At 34.4% G+C, this 9049-nt stretch overlaps 1 pseudogene; it reads left to right on the forward strand.

Annotated features, from left to right (window-relative positions):
* The window catches only part of LOC115295236, a 45592-nt pseudogene extending 38681 nt beyond the window's left edge, over positions 1-6911 (forward strand).
* The last annotated feature ends 2138 nt before the right edge of the window (positions 6912-9049 follow it).

Genomic DNA, 9049 nt, shown 5'->3' on the forward strand with positions numbered 1-9049 from the left:
ATGAGAAAACCTAGATGACCTTGGAGTTTTTAAATAAAGCACTAAAAATATGATCCATGAAAGAAATAGTTGATAAGCTAGACTGTATTAAAATTAAAAACTTCTGCTCTGTGAAAGACAATATCAAGAGAAGTATAAGACAAGCCCGGAGTGAGAGAAAACTTTCCAAAAGACACACCTGGTAACGTCTTGTTATCCAAAATATACAAAGAACTCTCAAACTCAGCAATAAGAAAACATGCAACCCAATTACAAAATGGGCCAAAGAGCTGAAGAGACATCTTACCAAAGAAGATATATAGATGGGAATAGGCATTTAAAAAGATACATAGTAACATATATCATCAATGAAATTCAAGTTAAAACAATAATAAAATACCACTACACGCCTATTAGAATAGCCCAAATCCAGAACACTGGCGACATGAAATGTGGAGCAGCAGGGACTGTCATCCTTTCCTAGTGGGGATATAAAATGCCACAGCCACTTTGGAAGACAGTTTGGCAGTCTTACAAAACTTGACAGTTTCTTACAAAACTAAGCATACTCTTATCATATGATCCTCCAATTATGCTTCTTGTTATTCACTCAAAGCATTTGAAAATACATCTACACAAAAACCCACACATGGTTATCTATAGCAGTTTTATTTGTAATTGCCAAAACTGGGGAAAAACAAGATGTCCTTCAGTAGGCAAATAGATAAACTATTGTGTATCCAGATAATGGGATATTATTCAGTGCTAAGAAATGAGCTCTCAAGCCTTGAAAAGACATGGATTAAACTTAATTGCATATCCTAGGTGAAAGACGACAATCTGAAAAGACTACATCTTATATGGTCCCAATTACACAACATTCTTGAATGGGAAAAACTGAAGACAGTAAAATAGATCAGTGATTGCCTGGGGTGTGGTGGAGGGGGGCAGGGAGCAGAGATAAACAGGCAGGGCACAGAGGATTGTTAAGGCAGTGAAAATACTCTGTATAATATTATAATGATGGGTATGTCATTATAATTTTATCCAAAAGCAGCTAATGTACAATACCAAGAATGAACCCTAAAGAAAACTACGGGTTTTTAGTGATTATGTTTCAATATGTGTTCATCCTTAATTTGAAGAAAGAAATAAACAAACACCATTTTGGTGAGTGATTTTGATAGTAGGAGAGATGATGTATGCATAAGGGAAGATGGCACACGAGACATCTCTCTACCTGCCTCTCAAATTTGTTGTAAATCAAAACTGCCCTAATAATAATAGTCCATTAAAAATGAAATTATGAAAAGTTAGTAATAATTTTAATCTTATCTTTGAAATATTTTGCTTTAAAACCCTTTCAAAATTTCAGATCTACATTAGTCATTAGTTGACAATTTCTAGCAGTGGGTGAATGTTTAAAAAGAGAGTTAGAAAAAGGGCAGAGAACAGTAAATACTATAGTGCAGGCTCTGCGAATACACAATGTATTCATTTTCATCATTTGTTTTTGCTCATATTTTGTCATGCTGCAGATAATACGCTTTTGCATTCTAGCAGGTTATTCTCATGTTTTCATATAAATGCAAATCTCTTCAGTTTTGCTAAAAATGATGTCATCCTTGGGGCAATGTTAACTTAAACTTTTATTTTTTTATTTAAAAATTTATTTTATTTTATTTTTGAGAGACAGAGATAGCGCGAGAAGGGGAGGGTCAGAGAGAGAGGGAGACACAGAATCCGACGCAGGCTCCAGGCTCTGAGCTAGCTGTCAGCACAGAGCCCGACTCAAGGCTGGTACCTACGAACTGTGAGACCATGACCTGAGCCAAAGCCGGACGCTTAACCAACTGAGCCACCCAGGCGCCCCTAAACTTTTATTTTTGACAGTGGATTGATTGCTCCAGCTGGTATTTTACGTTAAAATAAGCAAACTGATAATCCTGGAGACTCCAGAAAGAAATAGACAAGTACAAAGTAGATTGTAGAAGGGAAAAAAGATAAGAAAAGAGATAAAAGGCATAAAGATAAGTGAGAAATTAATATGATTAGCTAACTTGCAGGATATCCGTGGTTGTATGGTAGAAAAATCAGTGCAATTAAAATGGGGTAGAAATAATGGCTCTGAGGTTGCCTCGGGGTAGAGTTCTGACTTTTGGCACCACAGTAGAGCTTGATATACATATGCAGAAATAATTTTTAAGTAATTAAAAGTATCCAGAATGTGGGGAAACACAAAATGAGTTACAAGCAGTAATAAGGCAAACAAGCTATATTACAAATGCCTAACAAAACCACACAAAACTGTGTGGGAAAGAAAATAATCTTTTAACTCAGTAAAACACGATTTGCATTATTTGACTATAAGCTGACAGGCTAAAGACAAAATGAACTACACACAGCTCTTTTACTCTTAGCATGTTTGTCACAAGAGTATGACTAGTAATTATAAAATTAAGATTTTTGTAATTATAAAGTTACTATTATTCACCTTCAAATGAATGTGAATAATGAGATGTGGTTTTCTTATTGTAGGAGAAGTTACAAATATAAACTGAGGAAGGCTAGAATGAACCTTGGGTGTCAGACTATAACCAGATGAATCAGTACGTATTAACAATTCTTAACAAATACATAGAAATCAATACAGATATTGGTATTGATGTCTGTCTCCACTAAAACCTAAAACAGTAACACTACAGCAGCAATGGACATAAATAGTGCCTATGTTTTGTTTTCTGAATACCAGTTTGCAATAAAAATGAAAGGGCTCTGAGGAAATGACTGATTTCAGGAAAAGTACTAGATGATAAAGGAACATTTCATGTTGCCAGAAAGTATGTGAATGCTTAAGACAAATTATTGGAGATATAGAAAGAAATAAATTTTAAGGAATTCCAAATGACCAAATCTGGGATTATTTGAGCAAAAAATATAAATAGTAATAATTGAACTATGAATCACAGAATAAAATATCCATGAGTCAATGCCAGTATAAATATACCATTGAAGAAATAAAGGGGGGAAATGGGCAGTTCTTCTTTCTATAATAAATGTGGGGGGAAGAAAATGATGGAAATAAAGTCACTATTGGCAAACATCACAGAAATGGTCACAGCAAGATTCATCAATGAATACTAAAATTAGTAGGCAAAAGCATAATAATAAACAGGATATTTGCATAATTTAATGGTATCTTCCTACATGATAATTATTAATTACAAAGAGAAAATAGTAGCATTGTAATGGAGAAACTTGTTAGGCACCACCTGAACCAGGTTGTCTAGCATCACCCTTAATGACATGTATAAACATTACGTGCCTCCTATTATAATGTCCTGAGAAAGACATGGTATTATTTTTGTGACATTCTTACAAAGAATGCATAATCTGAATTTTATCATCGAGAAACATCAGACAAATCCAAATTGGGAGACATTCTACAAACAATTGGCTATTTCTCTTCAAATGTAGGATCATGAAAGACAAAAAAAGACTGACATGACAACTAAATGCAATATGGGATCCTAGATGGGACAATTTGGAACACTGGCAATGGAACAAGGTCTATAGATTAGGTAATCGTATTCCATCAGTGTTAATTTTTATTTTAATCCTTGAACTTGAGTTAAAGAAACTTAATTTTTGTGAAATTTCAGTTTTATTTTTTCAACTTTTCAGTTTTCTTTCAGTTCTCTCTTCATGTATGTCCAAAATTATTTCAAAATTAAAAGTTAAAAATATACAAAAAGCAAATCATTCTTACAATTAATTAAAGCCCTTCTTAGTTACAATGTAGTTACAAAAGAGTGAGATACTTTAATAATAAATATGCCATAAATTTCATATCATATTATGCTTTGTATTTCAGAGAAACATCTTCTTTGGGGACTATTCAGTAATAATTCTTTAAAAAATGGCTCTTAAATACTTTTGCCACCAAAGTAGATCATATGCCACTGAAAATATTACTTTATTTTAAAAGTTGGTATTTTTTCAATATTATCCAGATAGTATAGATAGATGATAGATAGAAGGATAGATAGGTAGGTAGGTAGGTAGATAGATAGATAGATAGATAGAGGGATAGATAAATAGATAGAAACATACATATATATTCATATATTCATTCTACCATCTTGGCTCCAAAACAATTACATCTGTTTTTAGATATTATGATCATCCACATAGAATATGTGGATGCCCTTGAGAATATTTAAAATAGCCCATTGCAATAATTCTTAAAGTCACAAAATAATCTTGAACAATGATAGATGTGTTGGAATTGATGCACAGACTTCTAAAGTGACAGCTTAATATGTAGTAGCACCCCTAATTTCTGCTGTGTTTATAAAATTAGTTTCACTCAAGGTTTGGTGATAGACACTTTAAAGACCCAAGGGTACATTTTGAAAGCAGTAATTCAACAGTGTCAGGCTAAAAGTGTTTGACTGACTTGTCAAATAGGACTTGCCCTGCCTTAATTGCTGTGATTAGGTCATAAATCAGCCCAACTGAAAACAATTTACCTTTGTTGGTTACATTTTTAAAAGACAGAAGAATTATGGATAACAGCAGTAACTCTGAATGTTTCTATAAAAATCTACATTATGGCTTCCTCTACCCAATAAAATGGGAATGACTGGCTTTTGCATTTCAATAATTGCACAAAAGCATTCTTAGGGTATTAACAACCAGCTGGTAATGACCTTTTCCATTTCATGGCATAACATTGTTTAACCGTAAAATAATAGTCATGTTTTATGTCACTTTTTGCCATTAGTTTTTCCTCTGGGCTTCATCAATCTTGGTAATTTTTATGTTAAAATCAACTTGTAAGTTCTTTAATGGCTTAGTTATATGAAATATCAATTTAACATTATTTACATGCTGAAGAACTCAAACATAATTATGAATTAATTGGATGAATTTTATCAATCCAATATAGCTGCATACTAGAAAAATGTCATTTCTTTTTCTTTCTTTTTTTATTTTGTTCTATATAAAATCTACAATAATTATACTATTCCAAACACCACAATAAGCTTGAGATATCATTCATGATTATTCAAAATAAATTTACTCAGCATTCTTATTATTACAAAATACTTCAGAATATTCACTCAAAGAGATATGTTTTTAAACACAAAAAGAAATGAGAAAACTCTATATTGGTTTGAAATAACACTAAGTTAAAAATTCATTGTGTCTTCCCTCATTTAATATTTGGCTTCTCAAATAACATCTCAAGATTGTTATAGAATTAAGGACCTAGAAATACAGCCCACAACTTTTGGCATTATATGTAATTGAAAATATTTGAGTCAGATAACTAATGAAGATCACAGCTCATACTTTAAAACTGCTTTATGGCTTAGAAAGAATATATTGTTGGGTCATTACGAAAATAAGGAAGCTAAGTCTCAGAAAAGTGAATGCTTTATCCAAGGCTTTGCAAGTATAAAGTGAAAGAACAAAGGCTAAATTCAACTCTCCTGATTTCATTATTTTCCCCAACATAACACAGCTACCTTTATAATAAGGCAATTTGACAAGTCTTTCAGCTTCTCGTAGCTCAGGGAGAAAAGCAGCCAAAGAGCAGTTTGACTAAAGGAACTACTTTACCAAAGAAAAAGCAGCCAAGTTACAGGTTTTATACTTCAGGTATACATATACATAAGGATCCTCACTCCCACATTTCCTTCATATATTTGTGTGAAATAATCTAACAACATCATTCATGTTAGTTGTTCCCCCTCCCCTTTTTTTTGAATCCTTAATGTAGTTTTGGACAGTACTGATCTGCTTCACTGCTATCTAATTTACCATGATTAGTGATTTATCCCCCAGTAGATTGTAAATCTTTCGAACCTAATGTCCAATACTGATAGCACTGTGTTGAATACATGATAGTTCATACCGTGATGATACATACATAATAGCAGTAAAATAAATATTGTTGATTTATTGATTGACTTATTCATTCAGGGCAATGAGGGTTACATATTTATACTGTTTGCGAGTCAGTCATAAAGTATATGACACATGTATATTTTATTACTGGATGCAGTTATTTTATATTTGTCAGTAAAAAGGATTGCTTTCATGGTACATAGTAAAAGGAGCTGGTATGGGCTACTACTATGCATTAAGTGTAGATAAAATAACTGGAAAAAAGCATGAAAATTATGATTTTCTAAGCATTATTGAGACTTTTTTTATAAACTTTACAAAGTCAATTTTCATAACAATACACACATACATTTTGTATTTTTTATATTTGTTAAATAACTTTAATGTTTACAATATATATTTCATATGTACATATTTCACATATACATTCATATATATATTCATATATATTCACAAGTGATAGATTGTAGGGGCTTTACTCAGCTGTGGAAGGAGGTGGAAGACCAGGAAGGGAAGGCACTTTTGGGTCCTGTTGAGGCCAGCCAGCAGCAGAGGACACCACCCACACCAAGGTCTGAAGAGTACAAAGAGAAGGAGCTTTGCCAGTATGAGTTGGGGGAGGAAGATGCCTCAAGCCCTTAGGATCAGAAGAGCAAGCAGACACAGGGAGTCAGCAGAACCAATCTTCTTGGAAGACCCAGCTTCCTGATTTCTGAACCAATATATGGCTATTTTCAATGGAAATATTGTAAGACGAGATGGGAGAGTGCTTATGTATGGTGCATTTCTGGAAGTAATAAGGTTTATTTCAAAGAACTGTGCTGCAAATGCCAAAAGAGTTTTAACATTTAATGAGTAGAAGCAACCCAATGTCAGACATGTTCAAGGTCTTGTTCCTGTCCTCAAAATAAAAGACACATTGATCTAAGGGGCCACATCAACAGGAACTATATCATCGCTGCAAACACAAGAGATTCTCCTGTGGCAATACTTACAGCTCTAAATACATCATGTGACAGGCAGTATGACTTGCATAGGACACCCCAACTTTCCTCGTAACTTATGGTACTGTTCCTTTTTAGCAACTTAGCTCTCACCTGGCATTGGAAAATGGACTAGGCTTTTGTACTTTTTGTGGGTTGTTTAACAATTGTACAATGTGAGTAGAATAAAATAAATGCATGTTAAAAAATATATATGAAATGCATACACACGAAATACATGGTATAAACATTAAAGTTATATATATTTCATATGTATATATTTCTATTCTTTTATTTTATCTATCAGTTACCAAGATAATTGAGTTAGGAAATCTCTACTATTATTAAGTGATTTATGAATAATAAATTGTAAATAGTGATTTATGTAGTTCCAAGAATGATTCTCCATTTTGTCTGATAGTAATATAGTAGTGATTATTATGGTAATGTTTTAGTATAAACATTTTTACTGTAGCATATTGTTTGTTTGAACTTATGTGTATCTCTTTCCAGAACATATACTTGATGATTGCTTTTGTGTTCAGCCTACTATTCTGTACCTTATAATTAAAGTTTTTAATCCAATTATATTTAATGTAATTACCTATATGGTTGGTTTTAGTAATTCCATTTTGCTTTCTGTTTCCCTTTGTCTAACTTTTCATCTGTGTTCCTCCATTCTTCCCTTCTAAAGAATAATCAAAGAGTCTCTTGTATTCTCTTTTGATTCATCTTTGGCTTTTTGTAATTCATCTTATTTTATCAGTGCTTGCTCTGGGAATTAAAATATGCATTTCTAAACAATTATAATTCAGTTATTGTTAAGATTGTACTGTCATATGTAAAATACTGGAAACCTGATATAATGTAGCTTTACTTATTATTTTTCATCCTTTATGTTTTCATTTTTATATACAAGTATACACATTATAAATTGTACAATGTAATGTTAAAGCCTGTTGCTTTAAACATTTATACACCTTTCAGTGGGAGTTAAGATGGCAGAGGAGTAGGAAGGCCCTAGAGCTGCTTCGTCCCTCAAACACAGCTAGATAAATAGCATATCATTTGAACATCCAAGAAATAGATCTGAGGACTGAGAGAGCAAAAATACAAACATAGAAGTGAGGCATGCCTGAGTGGTTCAGTTGGTTAAGTGTCCAACTTTAGCTCAGGTAATGATGTTTCTACTCATGAGTTTGAGTTCCATACTAGTCTGTGCTGACTGCTCAGAGCCTGGAGATTCTATGTCTCCTCTCTTTCTCTCTGCCCCTCCCTCACTTGTGTGTGCTCTCTCTCTGTCACTCACTCTCTCTCAAAAAATAAACAAACAAACAAACAAAAAATAGATGTGAAAAACCACCACATCATGGAAGGTAGGAGCAATGGAGAGTTGATTTGAGGGAAAGAAGAGGTGAGGGTGCTGTGATGGGAAAGGAGCCCTGATCATGGAGAGAGAATAAAGGGGAAAAAAAGAGAAAGAGTAAAAGAGCATGTGTGGGGAATTTCATAAGAAAAACTCTTCCCCCAAAACATTGACTGGCAAAAAGAGAGGGGCTGAACATGGCAAGGTTTTATACTCAGCAGAGCACAGAATCTGAAGTTTCAAAGGTTCATGCCATCATCAGGGTCATACCTGGTGGGCCTACTGGTGGTCCAGTGGGGAAGGAGGATGGAGACCCAGAAGTGGAAGGGGAGACTGTGGATCCCTTGGGTCCCACAGGAGCAACAGTTCCCCTGCTTGGAGTGCATCTAGGAGAGGGGACTCAGCCTATCTGGAAGCAAAAGACCTAGCAGACACCCGAGCTGCTCTATTCACTAGCACGGGGACAGAGATTCTGGCCGAGGGCAGTAAGCCTTGGTGCTAGCTTTCTGCCGCACTCCACTATAAATTCTGACCCACTGAACAATTGTGCAACCAACTTCTGGGACAAGCCTGCACTGGCCAGAGTATAGCAAGACCCTCTCCTAGAGGATCAGCTTGGGTCCATGTCACATGATCTCTAAAACTTGGAGTTTTGAAACCCACCCAGGCACTTGAGATAAAACACAATACTGCTATGCTGCAGGCAGGCTGACAGCTCACACACAGGAGGGCAAAGGCAGGGATCTGGTGGAAGCAGGGTACATAAGACAGGTGGTTGTTTTCTCTTCTGTGTAGTCTTCCTGAA

This window comes from Suricata suricatta, chromosome 7 (genome assembly GCF_006229205.1).
Source record: "Suricata suricatta isolate VVHF042 chromosome 7, meerkat_22Aug2017_6uvM2_HiC, whole genome shotgun sequence".
NCBI lineage: Eukaryota > Metazoa > Chordata > Mammalia > Carnivora > Herpestidae > Suricata > Suricata suricatta.